This window comes from Lycium barbarum, chromosome 4 (assembly GCF_019175385.1).
Source record: "Lycium barbarum isolate Lr01 chromosome 4, ASM1917538v2, whole genome shotgun sequence".
NCBI classification, from domain to species: Eukaryota; Viridiplantae; Streptophyta; class Magnoliopsida; order Solanales; family Solanaceae; genus Lycium; species Lycium barbarum.
Window position 1 is genome coordinate 63,868,156 of NC_083340.1, and position 18,929 is coordinate 63,887,084.

Consider the following 18,929-nt stretch of genomic DNA (forward strand, 5'->3'; position numbering starts at 1 on the left):
CGTACTTAGCCAACCAAGGCTCAATGTTATTTCTACCTGGCCCTACCAAGGCTTCAGGGTTATCTGTACCATCTGCAGAGGTGTGTGCGCATTACGTAATCGTATACATACTTTATACATAATCGTATATATATATATATACATCCATATACATATATTCTACCCGGCATTATAAGCTCGGGGTGTCATTATAGCCCTTTATAGGCACATGTGAATATAATAGCCCGTAGGAACCTTTAGCATCATTATTATCATTATCGTCATCACTATCATCATCATTATTGCTACATCCACATCTTAGGCTTACTCGTCATATGAGGGCGTAGTACAACCGTAGTACATGTTAAGGATCGTGAGCTTATGAGCTCGAAGTGTCAATCACTTGAATACAACATACTCATATAGAGGAATTGGGAATTTGGCCAAGAACCATGGCTTATGAAAGAAGGGTTAGCCTTACATACCTTTTCGTCGGACTATTCTACACTTGCACGTTTCCTTCCAATGCTAGCGTCTATACCTTCATTAATATCATAACAATGGCCATTAGTCTTTCACATCATCCACATTATCTAGGTTTCTCAATTTGCTTCTAATTCTCCCATATTTATGGTCATGACCTCCAACTTCGTCCATTCGTCTAAAGTGTCTAGTTCATGATCTTAATACCATTTATAATGCATACATATCACAACACAACAACATTCATGATTCAATTCCAACTATTCCACAAAATGTCACTATTCATCATTCATGACCTACTTGACCATACTTTCTACAATCCATGTATTTCAACTCTTCAATACCTTAAACATCATGTAAAAATCATGAATCTTACCTTAGAAGTTGTAGGAACAAGCTTTGGTTAATAATACTCCACTTTGAGCAAAACCCTAGTTTTTCTCCATTTGCATTTCTTGACTTGAATGGTATTTAATGGCTTGCTTACACTTGATTCACTTGTTTATGTTGTTGGTGACTTATAATCTTTGAAAACTTATGAAATAAATGTAGAGAGATGATTCTAGAGAGAAGTGGTGTAATGTAGAAATGAAATAAAACAAGTCTTGATCCTCATATTTAATGAATTGAAAAATCTGTGCGGGGTGAACAGTGGTCATCCATGGAGGTTTACGGCCCGTATTCCACTATACGGCTCGTCCTCCATGGGCGTATTTAACCATTTCCAGAACCAGAAGCTGGGCTGCCTTCATGGTGGTTTACGACCATGGTTTACGGGCCGTAAATCACTTTACGTCCATCCACTAGGTCGTATTTAACCATTTCCTCGGCTGGAAGAAAGTTGAAGCCTTGCATGGCAGTTTACGACTGCCAGTTTACAGACCGTATAGCAATTTACGGACCGTATTTTGCAATTTACGACCACTGGGCAGTTGCAATTCTGCAACTTCCCATATTTCTTAGACTTCTCATTTTAATCACCCCCGTCTATACACATGCATTGCTCACCTTGTATTTCATCTTAACTTAGCCAACTTCCTCGTCTCACATCGGATACTTTCGAAATCTCGCCTAAGGTCATCAAACGTCGTTTCTTGCTCATGGACATCATGCACTCATGTTCATCACTAGTTCATTCTCTTGCGTACCAACGGAAAATTTTCCGAGGTGTAACAGTAAGAGGTGAATAAGGTATGTAAAGCTTTACCTTTCTCTTTTTTGGCATGTCCTAGACATAATAGGTTATGATACGAGCCTCGGGGGAAACTCTATTCCTAGAAATCCGAGCCTAATTTTGACCCTTATTCATTCAATGCAATTGAATTAGATATTTTATGCTTTGATAGAAAAATAGTTTAAACATCCGTAACTTTCACAAACATGATCGGATTGCCCTAAAATTTTTGTAGATGACTCCATAAAGTCTAATGTTCGTAATTTATGTACACCACCTCGACTTGACCCGAGGTGGGCCCACAATTTCCGAGACCTTTTTGTATCATTCTATTTGACTTATTTCCGTATGGTAATTAAAGAAAACTTTTGGCTAATCTTCCGGCTACTAAACGATAGTTGTTTTAACTATTCTTTTGAGTCCCGTGATGAATTTTGACATGTACAAACGATCCCAGAATTTTTGTATTAACATAATCCATCGTAACATCCGAAAGGTACGTACTACGACTATTGTCTGATTCTTTTTCTAAATGACCTATTGTTCGGATTACTTTGTCGAATCTTTTTAAATGTTTTATGATGCATATAGTTTCTCACTACTCTACGCGTGGATGCCTCAATGCTTCCTTCACTGAGCCCGGGCCAGGATATGTTATCACGCGTATTCCATTGCATTGTTCGCCGTGGCTCGATGTGAGAGGGCAAGTATACATGTACATGGGTTGTGGAGTATGTTGTGCCATGTACACATATATTTTGATATTTGATGATATGATATGATATGGCCATCTGATATGTTATGATATGATATGATATGATATGTTACGGAGCTATTCCCTACTCTGGAGTATGCTGTGTTGTGGCGCCAGTGACGGGGTGGCGACCAAGCTCTGTTCACCGAGTCCCATAATGGGGCCGGATATGGCATATGTTTGACATGCATTATCTATGTTCTATGAGTAAGCAATTCGATATTCTGGTTATTGCATTCATTTCTGCACTTCCTGTTCCGGTTATGATTCTGTTTATTGTACTTCATGCTTTACATACTCAGTACCTATTCCGTACTGACCCCCTTTCTTCGGGGGTTGCGTTTCATGCCGCAGGTACACCCCGGTGAAGTGATGTTATTATAGAGGATGCTCTAGCAGAGTTGGCAAGCTCCACTTGCTCCTGGAGTGTTGCCGAGTAAGAGTTTGTGTGTATGCTTTCTCTGGATCGATGTTACAGACTTTGCCGACAGGGTCGTGGGTACAGTATGTCAGTTGTGTAAGCGGCTTCATCAGCCAATATGTCATTCTGTATTATGTGTTAAATTCTATATAAACACAGATTCTGTTGATTTGGAAAGCATCGAAAAAGAATATTTTGAGAGCACATTATGTATTTTACCTTTATTTGATTTAAAAAGTCTAATAAGGTTATGTGTGTCCTAAAGGTCTGAGGGTTCGCTCGACTCCGGATGTGGGGCCGGGTGCCCATCACACCCTAGTGGAATTAGGGTGTGACAAAGTGGTATCAGAGCAGGTTTGTCCTAGGAGTTGTCTGCAAAGTCGTGTCCGGTAGAGTCCTGTTTATGGTGTGAAGCGCGCCACATTTATAAACAGGAGGCTACGGGGCATCTAGGGATTGTTGACCTTCTTGCTATCTTAGATCGTGCGATAGAGCTGAGTCATAGGAAAATAAAATTCCTTATATTAGCTTTACATACGATGGGAAAAGGTAAGGGATGGCATGCAAAGTCATAAAGGTAAGTTTGATGTACTTGTTTTGTTATTTGAAATGGGGAGTTCTGGATGGCTGGAATGTGTTATATGGTTGTATGCTCTGTAAGGTATTGTTGATATTTGTGGCGTACGGATTTTGAATAGTAAGGGTGGTAAAAGAGACTCGGTCAAATTTTCAAAATGTGGTCATTCAGCTAGGTATACCCAACAGGAAGAAGCATGGAAAGGAAACATCGTAAATAGACGATAAGTGGGATGTGACATTTTAGAGAAGCTACAGATTTGGGCACGACGTGAAGAACGATTGTAAGAGGATGATTAACAGTCCGAAGGATTAAAGGGGATGACATTTGAGATTAGTAAGAACAAGGTCTGTTGGATGATTCAGAGGGAGTTAATAATCGGTTTTGTTGTAGATTATTAGGTAAGGATGGCGAGTAGAAGTCCGGACCGGCTAATGATCGAGTATGCATAAGTAACTGCGACGAAGGTACGTTCGCTGCCATCGGGAATCCGGAAGTCCAGGACAGGAAATAATCATACATACAGGTGAAAAATGGACATTGGGAATTGAAAAGGGTAAAATAGTAATTGTACCAAGAAGGGTGTATTACGAAAATGCTTCGGGACTTGTAAGACCTCGACTGGCCTTAAATCATATAATAAAGGTCATATGAGAAAGCGGACATGATTATATCAGTATTAAGGCACCGAATTCCACCAAAGTTTTGAGGTTAAGCGTGCTAAGGTGAGAGCAATTTCAGGATGGGTGACCCCCTGGGAAGCATGTAAGGAAATCCAAAGATTTGGCCATAAGAGACAAATGAAAAGCTAGGATAGTCTGAGGGAAATTAGAGTATACGGGATGGTTGGAGACCATTAAAGGCCACACAGCACGCGACAGGCTAGACCAGAGGAGAGACAGGAAGTACGCCACAGCTTGGAATTAGGATAGGCTTGAATGACGTTTGGAAGTATTTTGTGGACTAGTTGATAATAATTATATGTATATATATGAATGAGTACGATATTTCATCTGTGATTGTATCAGTGGACACATGTGTCCAGCGACCGGTGCTACGATATGGAAGACCCCAAACTGAATAAGGATACCGAACTCCAAGTAGCAACAAAGGTAAATGCTACGAGTTCTAAGAGATGAGCTGCTAATATTTTTACCACAGGTTAAGATTGGAAATTTTGATGCAACAATATTTGGAAAGGAAAATGTGAGGAAGTGGAAGGCAAGGAGATCAGATGTCGGGAAAAGATGAGAGTTAAGAGAACCTTAGTGAGTGAAAACCTCGGGAGAAATTATCGGTAAAGTACGAGACTATTTGGATAAGAATTTAAAGATAGGCACGTGAAAACGGCGAAGTGTGATAATATGGAACAACAGAAAAGTGTGTGAGGTTCAAAACCAATTTCAATAAGTGGGACTAAAGAAATAGTGACTACGACAAGGAATGTGAAGTAAGAAAAAGAACGATAAAGCCTTGTGACGGCGACAGGAGATTTGGCATATAAAGGGACAATATGCAGTCGCGTTAATGTGATTACATTGGACGTAAAAGTGTTCTCCTGAAAGGATGATCTAGAAATGAAACAGATTTGCGAACTTAAAGTAAAAATTTCATAAACTTCAGAGTCGATGCCACAAATGGCAAAATCAGAAAAGTGTTCGAGGAGGAAGGAAACCAAGGAAGGTTAAGGATGAAAGTAGGAAAAATATACTAATGGGATAGTCCAAGGAAGAGAGGAACCTTTGGGAATAAAACAATTGGAAATCTTTAATCATAGGAGTAAGAGGGATACTTTGACGAATTAGCGATGAGAACCCGGTTACGCACCAAGGAAAGAACAAGTGTAATGGGTTGACACAATTGACCGGGAGATTAATGATATGGAATGAGAATTCATGCGAAGTTCGACTGATTTGATTTTGGAGGAAATGGAATGAAGTACAAGGAACGAGCTAGGGAGACTGCTCGATCATAGTGTCATAAGCATAATTGAAAGCTCAATGAGTAGATATAGAGAGAGTGTAAACTGTATGGATTTTGTGCTTAGAGCAAAGGTAGTGGACGCTCAAAAAGTATGGATGCATGGCTGCAGTACGAGCGTACAGTTAAGGAGACTTATGAGAAAATGAACTAAATGTGCGTGAGAATGAATAGTAGATAGGAAGGTAAAGGAATATTGACAAATGATGATATAGACAAAAAAATGAAAATGAAAACTCATGGTAAGAAGTGAATATTACACCTCGGAAATTTTTCCGTACTTGTGTTATGAGTAGAACTATGAAGGCCTTGAGTGAATGATGTTTTATTAAATCGGGAATGGCTAATTAAGAATTTTTGGGAAATAAGGAAGTCGCGGAAAATTTTCAGTCCAGTGGTCGTATATGGCACTATACGGCCCGTAAAGTGATTTACGGACCGTATAGTGCAATCGTCCTTCAGCTTGCCAAAAATCTCAAGTTCTTCCCAGTGATGATATGGTTAAATACGACCCAGTTTACGGCCCGTGAACTGGTTTACGGTCCGTAAACCAGGTCGTAAACGGCCATGTTCCTCAGCCAAAACTTTCTGTCTTTGAAATGATTAAATACGGCCATGGAGGACGGACCGTAAATCAAAATATGGTCCGTATATGGTGGTTTATGACCACTGTTCCTCCCGACAAGAATTCATTAAAGATCAGATTTTGGGATTATTAAGAGGGACTTAAGCCCATTTCACGTCATTTTTCATCCAAACACTTCAAGAAAACTCTAGAGTGTTCCTCAACACTTCAAATCTAAGAATATCAAGAAAATCCAAGGAAACCTAAGATTATCAACACTAAATTCATGGAATCAAGTGTAAGAACACAACAAAGGATCATCTAAGTGAAGAAACTTCAAAGAAGGTGGAACTAGGGTTTTGGCTAATTGAAGTATTTCAACTTAAGGATTGTTCAACCATCACCCAAGGTAAGTTTCATGATTATTCCATGTTGTTTGAAGTATTGGAAAGCTTAGACACTTGAAATGTAGAAAAACATAGAAATGGGTCATTATTGAGTGAATAGTGACATAAATGAATTATAGTGGAATTGAACTATGAATATTGAAGTGTTGTGAGTACAAATACGTTATAAATGATGTTTACATCATGAAACAAGCATTAAATGCATGAAAACGCAAGGATGAGCTAGAAGTAGAAATAAGGGAAAATTGGAGGAAAATGGTGGATTTTGCCAAATGTACGTAAATGACGATTGTCGATTATGATATTGCGAATAATATTATGAATATTGGGAATTGATATAAAACATGAGAAAAGTAGTATGAGCGAAGGAAGCGTTGTCCGACTTTTCCTAGAATTAGTGATGCGTTCTTGTAGTTAGTTTACTAATGTTGATACGAATTCTCTTATGAAGGTAACGGCATGATATCGACGGAGAACAAGTGAGCGATATCTTAGCTAAACGACCAAGGTATGTGAGGCTAGTCCTTCTTTCTAATGGCATGAATCTTTTAGCTTGAATCCCTATTCCTTTCATGAGTTCTTACATTCTAAGAAGTTAAAAGCTTATACTTATGAATCTCTATATGAGATAAGTTGTATGATATGATGACACTAGAATGATGATGATGTTATTCCTTGCCTACACTCACCTTATGTACTAGTCCTTTCAAGGTGAGGCAGAATGTCCATAATGGTTCCATAATGTAACCGGGGTATCACGACCTTACGTCACCCCGATAGAGTAAAGTTGATCATGAGTCTTATATACGTATTATGATAAGATAAGTATTTTATGATAAGCATGTTACTATTAGTATTTACGTTAAGCATGGCATGATTGCATTCACACCGGGCCTAGTTGGCCGGGCAGACACCGCTTCGGCGGGCGGCGATACGGATACACCACGACCTACGAGCGTGGGCAGACACCACTAGTGGGCGGCATGAGATGGTACCCCGGACGCAGGAGGCCTGGACGCGGGCTAATATTATTGATTATCACACCGTTCTGACATGGACGGGCAGCTTGCATATGATGCATACATGTTATGATGATGAGTATGAGTAAGAAAGCATGCATTACTTCATTTATGATTATCAGTCAGATCCAGATGTCTCATGTTGATGTTATCCCCATATTATTGATGTCTCCTTTCATTATGCATGCCTCTCATACTCAGTACAATATTTATACTGACGTCCTTTCTTCGGACGTTGTGTTCATGCCCACAGGTAGACAGGGAGGAGAGCTTGGCCCAGGTCCTCAGTAGCTGTCAGCTGATAGATAGCACTCCATTGTTCGGAGGTGCTTATGGCTATTCTTTTGATGTACATTCATATATGCATATAGTGGTGTGTATATCTGCCCCACCATATAGGTACGGTGTAATATCATCATCATATGCTCATCATAATATGCTCATCACAATACATTCATGAAGACTCAAGGACAACTATACTTTATCGGGGTGACGTAAGGTCGTGATCCCCCGATTCCATTATGGAGCATTCACAAACATCCTGCCTCACTTGAAGGAAGTAATACGTAAGGTGAGTGTGTACAAAGCATAACATCATCGACTTTATGGTACTCTGCCTCACCTTGAAGGGACAATACATAAGGTGAGTGTCTACAATATATGACATACTTAACTTAATAGTATTCTGCCTCACCTCGAAGGGAATAATGGATGAGGTGAGTGTATACAACATACGACATCATTAGCATTATAGGAACGTCATAACATGAACTCTAGAGTCTTTAGACTCAAGCTTATCATCATTGGACTCGTAACATATCTCTCATCTCATATAGCTATTCATGATCATAGATTCTTGACTTTCCGGGATATATAGAGAATTTATGGAGAGAAAGGAGAATCATACCATCGGATTCATGCCATAGAAAGAAAGGACTAGCCTCACATACCTTTTATGTTTAGCTAATTTATCGCTTGCTTGTTCTCCTTTAATGCCCACGTTCTACCTTCAAGAGAATTCGTATCGACATTAGCTAACAATTATAAGAACGGACTTACTAACGCTAGAGAAAATTGGGTAGCATTTCCTTTGTTTATACTAATTTTCCCATGTTCTATATCAGCTCCCAACATTCATATCAACATTCACAATATTGCAACCAACAATCATCATTTATCTACATTTACCACAATTCACCATTTCTCTTCAATTCCTCCACAATTATGGTTATAGCTCATTATCGCGTTTCCTCACATATAATACCTATTCCATAGTCTAAATGTCATTTATAACGTATTCACGATCACAACATACCAACGTTCATCATTCATTCCAACCACTATTCAACAATGACACTATTCACTCATTTATGACCCATTTTCTATGTCTTTCTACAATTCAAGTGTCTTAGCTTTCCAATACCTTAAACAACATGGTATGGTCATGAAACTTACCTTGGATGATGGATGAAAAATCCTTGAATGGAAATGATCTTCTAGCACCAAAACCCTATTTCACTTCCCTTGCGTTTTCTTGAAGTAGATGAACTTTTACTAAGTTTCACACACTTGTTTTCATGGATTTGAAGTGGTTGATCTTGGATTTCCTTTGATTTCTTGTGGATGAAGAGTGGAGAGAATATTCCAGAGGTTTCTATGACCAAAAATGGTGAAAATATGATTTTTGGGTCGAGTTTGATCTATATATAGTGGTCCAGAAAATTCTGGACCAACACAACATACGGCAAGCTTTGCTAGACGCAAAGCGTGCTTTGCGAGCCGTATGTTGTGTCGCAGACCTTGCACAACTCCAATTTTCACTGTCACACTTTGTTGTGCAACTGCGTGGCTGCAAAGCGTGTTTGCTGCTCGTATGTTGCGCCGCAAAGTGCGTCATAATGTGACATTTTACCCAACTTCCACCGAAACTTAACTCCGATGATCCGACGAGTCTTAAACCTGCCCGAGGCTTACTAAACATGGTTTTTCTCCATTATATACCCAAGATGGACATATCTATCCCCATGACCTCGAAAAATTTATCCTACATCCCAAGGCTAGGACAATTAGCATCGGCGAAACTCAACGTATGAAAATGAGAGGTGTAACATTCTCCCCCCCCCCCCCTTTTGGAACATTCGTCCTCGAATGTTAAACACTCGGGATTCTATGAAAATTTCGCCAGAGTTTCCCCTATAATATAGCACTTCCATCCTGTCACAACAACCCATAATATTACTACCTCACAGGGCCACAAAATAATAGCAACATATCTATGGCCACACACGACCAAAAGCATGAAAAGTAAACGCACACACCTTATATTGTTAATGTTTCATCTTGAATCTCTCCTGGGGGTTGGAATAAGCGTGGATATGTGGATTTCATTTTCTCTTCCGCTTCCCAAGTCATTTCTTCCCGGTTGTTGTTTCGCCACAAGACCTTGACTTAGGCTACTTCCTTATTTCGAAGCCGTCGTACTTGCCTGTCTAGAATGGCAATGGGCACTTCTTCATATGCTAGCTTTTCTGTCACTTGGACATCAACAATCGGAACAATCCTCATGGGATATCCAACACATATGCGGAGCATCAAAACATGGAAGACTGGATGGACTGATTCAAGCTCCGAAGGCAAGTCCAACTCATAGGCTACATGACCCACCTTGCGGATAATTTTATAGGGTCCAATGTATCTAGGAATTAACTTCCCTTTCTTGCCAAATCTCATCACCCCTTTCATTAGCGATACTTTCAAAAACACCCAATCACCAACCTGAAATTCCAAGTCACGTCGGCGATTGTCCGCATAAGACTTTTGGCGACTTTGGGCTGTCAAAAATCAGTCTCGGATCACCTTTACTTTTTCTACCGCTTGCTGAATCAATTCTGGACCTATCAACTGTACTTCTCTTGTTTCAAACCAAACAATTGGGGACCTGCATTTCCTTTCATATAAAGCTTCATACGGAGCCATTTGGACACTGGAATGGTAACTATTGTTGTATGCAAACTCAATAAGCGGTAAGTGATCATCCCAACTACCACCGAAATCTAGCACACATGCTCGTAGCATATCTTCCAAGGTCTGAATAGTACGCTCGGCTTGCCCATCAGTTTGCGGATGGAACGCCGTGCTAAGCTTCACCTGGGTACCTAGACCTTCTTGAAAGGACTTCCAGAACTTGGATGTAAACTAGGCTCCTCAATATGTGATGAAGGATAGTGGAATACCATGGAGTCGCACAATTTCTTTGAGATACAACCTCGCATAATCTTCAGCTGTGTATGTAGTTCTGACTGGGAGAAAATGTGCTGCTTTCGTGAGTCTGTCCACGATCACCCATATAGAATCATACTTACCTCGGAAACGAGGTAACCCTACAACAAAATCCATATTGATCACCTCCTATTTCCAAGTAGGGATTTCCATTGCTTGCAATAAGCCTCCTGGCTTTTGATGTTCGATCTTTACTTGTTGACAATTCGGACATTGGGCTACAAATTCCGCTATGTCTCTTTTCATGCCATCCCACCAATACATCATCTTGAGATCATGATACATCTTCGTTGCACCTGGGTGAGTAGAATACCGAGAATAATTGTCACGACCCGGCTAGGGGCCGCGACGAGCACCCAGTGCTACCCCACCCGGGCCCCCCCTCATCGTACATAACATAACATCTAGGTGAACCATAAGTCAATTCGTGCTTTTCTTATCGTTAATCATATTGATCCCATTAGACGACCATCATCATTTAACATATCATAGGCATCTATGCCACATCATAAGTACAAGGCCGACGAGGCCAACAAAAGATATACAAAACATGGGCCAACATGGCCGAACATCTCTACCCACATACACATGACTACGAGCCTCTAAGAGTATGACATATCACATTAGCGGGACAGGACCCCGTTATGCCCATAATTATATACACAAAAGAATGAGTACCCAAAAGTTGCGGCTCCGAAAGAAATGGAGCTCTGCTATGAAATCTCTGGATAAGCAGCTATGGATCAAGTCTGTCTCCCTGTGCACCTGCGGGCATGACGCAGCGTCCACAAACAAAAGGACGTCAGTACGAAGAATGTACTGAATATGTAAAGCATGAGCAACATCAATAAATAAGCATCATGAACAACATATGAAAGAGCATAGGAGGGGGGAGACAATAATATCATCGTCATAACACTTACCTGCCTTTCGTAGGACTTTCCATTTTTCATACGTATTTTTACACCTACGTCATCATCCGTATTCCATAATAGTACTCGTACCATACTTGTGCTCATATTCGTACACATGTCCTTATTCGCATTCGTCTACATAGTCTTTTCACATTCATATTCATATTATATACATAGCCATACACTTATATACATACATAGCGTGCCCGACCATAAGGTTCGGTGTTTCATACGTACTTAGCCAACCAAGGCTCAATGTTATTTCTACCTGGCCCTACCAAGGCTTCAGGGTTATCCGTACCATCTGCAGAGGTGTGCGCGCGTTACGTAATCGTATACATACTTTATACATAATCATATACATATATACATCCATATACATATATGCTACCCGACATTATAAGCTCGAGGTGTCATTATAGCCCTTCATAGGCACATGTGAATATAATTGTCACACCCTAATCCCACTAGGGTGTGATGGGCACTCGACCCCATATCCGGAGCCGAGCGAACCCACAGACTTTCATTTCGTACATAATCTTTCCGGACTTTTAATCAAATAGAATGTAATACATAGTAAAACTTGCTGAAACATATATATATTTTGTAGCTTTCAAGTCAAACCAATCTGTAATCATACGGACTTTATAACGTGATACGAAACGACATATCGGCTGATGGAGCCGCTTACTAAACCGACATACCATACCCACGACTCTGTCTGCAAAGTCTCTAACATTAACAGAACCTTTAACACATATATTCTGACTCGGCAGTTCTCCGGGAGCAAATGGAGCTTGCCATCCTCGCTGGAACATCTTCCATAATATCTTCAACTCCTCTGGGAGTACCTTTGCAGCATGAAACGCAGCCCCCGAAGAAAGGGGGTCAGTACGGAATATGTACTGAGCATGTAAGGCATGAAACACAGAAAACGAAGCCATAACCGAAGTAAAATGTACAAAAGGTGAGCACAATAGCCAGAATACCAAAGTCTTGCATCTGACGTACAAATCATACATAAAAGGTTCCGGAAGACAAATACGGCAATCAAAATGCCAAAATACTTTGCTTTCTTTTGAAAAACATTTCCATCTCATACACACAGAAAATCAAACACACAATTACCGCGGCCAAAAGTCCAGCTGTCACTATCACACATACCGCGACCAAGTGTCCAGCGGTTAGCATCCCAAACCCGACATACCGCGGTCAAGAGTCCAGCAGTCAATGTCGCAGATACCGCGGTTAGGAGTCCAGCGGTCAATATCACAAATCCGGCATACCGCGGTCAGGGGTCCAGCGGTCAATATCACCAAGTGCGCACAATAATATAAATGCCACATTTATTACTTTCCATACATAAATCACACATGTCAGAATCATGCATCACACATACATACAACGTGCCCCGGCCCTCGGTGAGGGACTCGGTGAATAGATTCATGTATACCAAAATCGTATATCAGAAAAATACCGAAGGTAAGTAGCTTATCCAGAATATCAGAATACTTACTTTTCAACCACAACTGATGCATACCAAAGTCATGCAAAGGGCGCAGGAACATGGTCACCACTCCCGTCTCTGGCGCCATAACACACCATGCTCCAGAAGATTTCATAACATGTACACGGTATCTCGGGAACTGGACATATACCACGAGAACCCGAGAACCAGTCACATCATAATCCATATACACAGTAACTGGGGACGGACATATACCACAGTACCCCGGAACCGGACACCTCATACTTCAGAATTACATACATGGAACCCGACCCCTAGACAAAGGACTCGGCGAACCATACGCACGATACATACCGGCCCGAACTCGGTGAAAGGGATCATAGCATATATACGAGCGGAGTAGTAAGAAACTAGGTGCACATAAATTAAAAGTCGATGAAAGAATCGAATGTATTATCAGGATATTCGTAACGGATTATTTATAACCGAATACTTATTTCGGATACTTATATCAGATTACTTGTGTCAGGATATTTCTATCAACATACTTATATTAGATTACTCATAGTAGACTCCTTATATCGAATTACATGCTCACATCAGGATATTCACATTAAGGAGCTTTCCAATGACTTATGGAACGAATCAAACGGAGTATTAGATTCATAGACGAAAGTCTTACTTTTATATCATACAAAAATAGCTCAAGTGAGACAACGAAGGAAGTTTCGAAACTTGTGGGCCCACCTCGGGTCAAGTCAAGGTGGCGGATATAAATTACAAACATTGGACTCTATGGAGTCATCCATGAAGGTTTCAAAGCGAGCCTATCACGTCTGTATGGATTATGGATGTTTGAACAGTTTTCCAACAAAACTTAAGGGCTATAATTCAATTGTGCTGAATGAATAGTACCAAAAATTCAGACTCGCATTCCCATGAGCAGAATAACCTACGAGGCTCAAATCTGAATCTAGTACACCTAGGACATGCCAAGAGAAGGAAAGGGATAGCTTTACATACCTCACTTGCGCCTTACGCTCGTCCAAACTCAATCCCCGTTTCGTGCAAAATCTACAATTGGTCATAGTTGCCAAATGTAAGTTTCAAGCTTAAATTCATATTGTCTACCGAAATTTCGGCAGCATTTCCCCTGTAAATTCAACGCCCCCGAGAATCATCTCGGCCCAAAATATCAACAACAACAACCCAACAATACCAACAACATCAACCATCATCACAAAATACATTATAATATAAATAGTCTTCTTTTCTACATAATTCAACAACTTCCATCCCAACTTCACACTATCAAACTAACGTCAACGTTTTTATGTTTATTCACTAATTAAAGACCATTCAAAAACAATTCAAGAACATTTTCCATTATTCTACAAAATATGCAAAAGTTCTACCAAACCATAATCCACCCAAAAACTCTCCAACTTCCCTAGAAACAAATTTTTAATGCATTTCTTGCTTCCAAATTCATGAACTATCTCCACAACACATATTTTAACAACATTATTCTTACAATTAAAGAAACGACACCAAGATCATATTAACTTGCAAATCAGCCCGTAATCATTCCAACATCAATTTAAACCACCAAGTCCTCATTCTCCTCACAGAATACATATTAACAACAATCAAATTGCTACATAGAAATTTATTCATTCTTCCTACACAACACACATACCACACGGCCAAGACTCCAACATCCATATTTCCATAAATTTTATCCATTTCCACATACTACAACGTAAACAAACCCTTCATAACATATAAAAGATGATAAAATCTTACCTTTCTTCTTCAACTTCCTCACTTAGCCAGGGTTGTGATTTTGCGACAAAGAGCGGTTCTCTTGTTTCAACAATTATACCACGTTGAAGAGGACCCTTGAATTAGTAGGAATACTAAAAGAAATAAATTTTTTGATCAAGATTTTTGATCTTCATCTTCTCCCTCTCTTGGCCGAAATGGCCCCTTGTTCTTGGCTCTCCATTCTCTTTCTTGAAAGTTCTTGAAAAATGAAGAAGTTTATGGCCCCTTTTCATATTTATCACATGGATAAAATTAAATTCCACGAGCTTGGGCCTTGGCACTATGGCCGGCCACCCCTCAACTCTTGGGCCTCAATTTTTTTTCCATCTTTCTTGAGCCCAATTAATTTACGGATCTTATTTGTAATTCCCGAAACTAATTTCCGAAATTCCAATTTCGCCCTTGGCCTCCTCCAATATTTCCAAACAAATATTTTCCATGGACAACTTATATATTGAACAAAATCAAAATATGACCTTGTCCTTCACTTGTCACAATTATTTCAATTCAATTTTTTTTTTTTTGAATATGCAAAATTGCGGGATATAACAATAATAGCCCGTAGGCACCTTTAGCATCATTATTATTATCATCGTCATCACTATCATCGTCATTGTTGCTACATCCATATCTTAGGCTTACTCGTCATATGAGGGGCGTAGTACAATCGTAGTACATGTTAAGGATCGTGAGCTTATGAGCTCGGAGTGCCAATCACTTGAATACAACATACTCATATAGAGGAATTAGGAATTTGGCCAAGAACCATGCCTTATGAAAGAAGGGTTAGCCTTACATACCTTTTCGTCGGACTATTCTACACTTGCACTCCAATGCTAGCGTCTATACCTTCATTAATATCATAAAAATGGCCATTAGTCATTCACATTATCTAGATTTCTCAATTTGCTTCTAATTCTCCCATAGTTATCGTTATGACCTCCAACTTCGTCCATTCGTCTAAAGTGTCTAGTTCATGATCTTAGTACCATTTATAATACATTCATATCGCAACACAACAACATTCATAATTCAATTCAAACCATTCCTCAAAATGTCACTATTCACCATTCATGACCTAGTTGACCACATTTTCTACAATCCATGTATTTTAATTCTCCAATACCTTAAGCATCTTGTAAAAATCATGAATCTTACCTTAGAAGTTGTAGGAACAAGCTTTGGTTGATAATACTCCTCTTTGAGCAAAACCCTAGTTTTTCTCCATTTGGATTTCTTGACTTGGATGATCCTTGATGATTCCCTTATCCTTGATTCACTTGTCTTAATGTTATTGATGGCTTATAATCCTTGAAAACTCATATTATAAATGTAGAGAGAAGTTTTAGAGAGAAGTGGTGTAATGTTGTAATGAAATAAAACAAGTCTTGATCCTCACATTTAATGAATTGAAAAATCTGTGTTGGGTGAACAGTGGTCGTCCATGGAGGTTTACGAACCGTATACCACTATACGGCTCGTCCTCCATAGGCGTAATTAACCATTTCCAGAACCAGAAGCTGGGCTGCCATCATGGTGGTTTACGACCATGGTTTACGGGCCGTAAATCACTTTACGGTCCGTCCACCTGGTCGTATTTTACCATTTCTTGACTGGGCAGAAAGTTGAAACCTTGCATGGCAGTTTACGACTGCCAGTTTATGGACCGTATAGCAATTTACGGTCCGTATTTTGCAATACGACCACTGGGCAGTTGCAATTCTGCAACTTCCCATATTTCTTAGACTTCTCATTTTAATCACCCCCGTCCATGCACATGCATTGCTCACCTTGTATCTCATCTTAACTTAGCCAACTTCCTCGTCTCACATCGGATACATTCGAAATCTCTCCTAAGGTCATCAACGTCGTTTCTTGCTCATGGACATCATGCACTCATATTCATCACTAGTTCGTTCCCTTGCGTACCAACAGAAAATTTTCCGAGGTGTAACATTCTCCCCCCCCCCCCCCCCCCCCGTTAAGAACATTCGACCTCGAATGTTAAAGTCTTCGGGGATTCTAAAAAAAAAATTCGCTAGAGTTTCCCCTACATTATGGCACTGCCACCCTGCCACAACAGCCCATAATATCGATACCACACAGGGCCACTACATAATAACATAAAAATTGGCCACACACGACCCAAAAGCATAAAAGGAAAACGTGCATACCTTATGATCTTGACGTCTCATCTTGGACTTCTTCCAAGGGCTGAAATAAATGTGGGTATTTGGACCGCATACTTTCTTCTGCTTCCCACGTCATTTCCTCTCATTTACTGTTTCTCCATAGAACTTTAACTGAGGCTACTTCTTTGTTTCTAAGCCTCCATACTTGCCTATCTAGTATGGCAATGGGTATCTCTTCATAAGTCAATTTCTCTATCACTTGCACATCATTCACTGGGACGATCCTGGTAGGATCTCCAACACATTTCCGAAGCATCGAAACATGAAATACTGGATGAACTGACTCCAAGTCTGGAGGTAGATTTAACTCATAGGCCACTTTGCCTATCTTGCATACAATTTCGTATGGCCCAATATACCGGGGACTGAGCTTCCCCTTTTTGCCAAATCTCATTACGCCCTTCGTCGGCGACACTTTCAAGAATACTCAATCTTTCACTTCGAACTCTAAGTCTCTTCGACGATTATCCGCATAGGACTTCTGACGACTTAGAGCCCCTAGCAACCGATCTTGTATGAGCTTAACTTTCTCTATTGCTTGCTGGACCAAGTCTGGCCCTATCAACTTAGCTTCTCCGGTTTCAAACCACCCAATTGGGGATCTACACTTTCGCCCATATAGAGCTTCATACGGTGCCATTTGAATGCTAGAATGATAACTGTTATTGTAAGCAAACTCAATGAGTGGCAAATAGTCATCCCAATTTCCTCCAAAATCTATCATACATGCTCGCAACATATCTTCAAGAGTCTGAATGGTACGTTCGGCCTGCCCATCGGTCTGTGGGTGAAACGTCGTGCTAAGGCACACTTGGGTCCCTAAACCCTCTTGGAAAGACTCCCAAAACTTAGCTGTGAACTAAGTCCCTCTATCGGAGATAATAGATACCGGAACGTCATGGAGTCTCACTATCTCTATAAGATAAAGCTTGGCATAATCTTCTGTCATATAGGTTGTTATGACCGGTAAGAAATGCACTGACTTTGTGAGTCTATCCACGATCACCCATATGGAATAATACTTACGTCGAGAACGGGGTAACCCTGTAATGAAATCCATATTAATCACTTCCCACTTCCAAGTTCGGATTTCTATAGCTTGCAATAATCCACCCGGCTTTTGGTGTTCAATCTTCACTTGTTGGCAATTAGGACACTGAGCTACGAATTCCGCTATATCATTCTTCATTCCACCAGTATATAGACTTAAGATCATGATACATTTTCGTCGCTCCGGGGTGAACGGAGTAACGGGAACAATGAGCTTCCCTCAATATTTGGTGACGTAGACCTACCACATCGGGAACACATAACCTGCCTCGACATCGGAGAGCTCCGTCTTCCGATATATCAAATGATGACTCCTCCTTCTGAGGGAGCGTATCTCTGTACTGCATTAGCATGGGATCCTCATATTTTCGCTCTTTTACTTCCGCTACTAGCGATGAAACTGTTGAATCCTGAATAGTAGCTCCGCTGCTACCTGAGTCCACTACTCGGACTCCTTGGCTCGCTAACTGTTGAAGCTCACGGGCCATCTCTTTCTTTTCTGGTTGTACATCACTTAGACTTCCCATGGATCTGCGGCTAAGAGCGTCAGCCACAATGTTAGCCTTTCCGGGGTGATACAAGATATCAACATCGTAATCCTTTAGCAACTCCAACCATCGTCGTTGTCGCAAATTCAACTCTTTCTGCTTGAAGATATACTGAAGTCTCTTATGATCTGTATAAACATCCACATGGACACCATATAAGTAATGTCGCCATATCTTTAATGCATGGACCACTGCGGCTAATTCTAAATCGTGGGTTGGATAGTTATGTTCATGTTTTTGTAATTGTCTAGAAGCATACGCAATCACCTTACCATTTTGCATCAATACACAA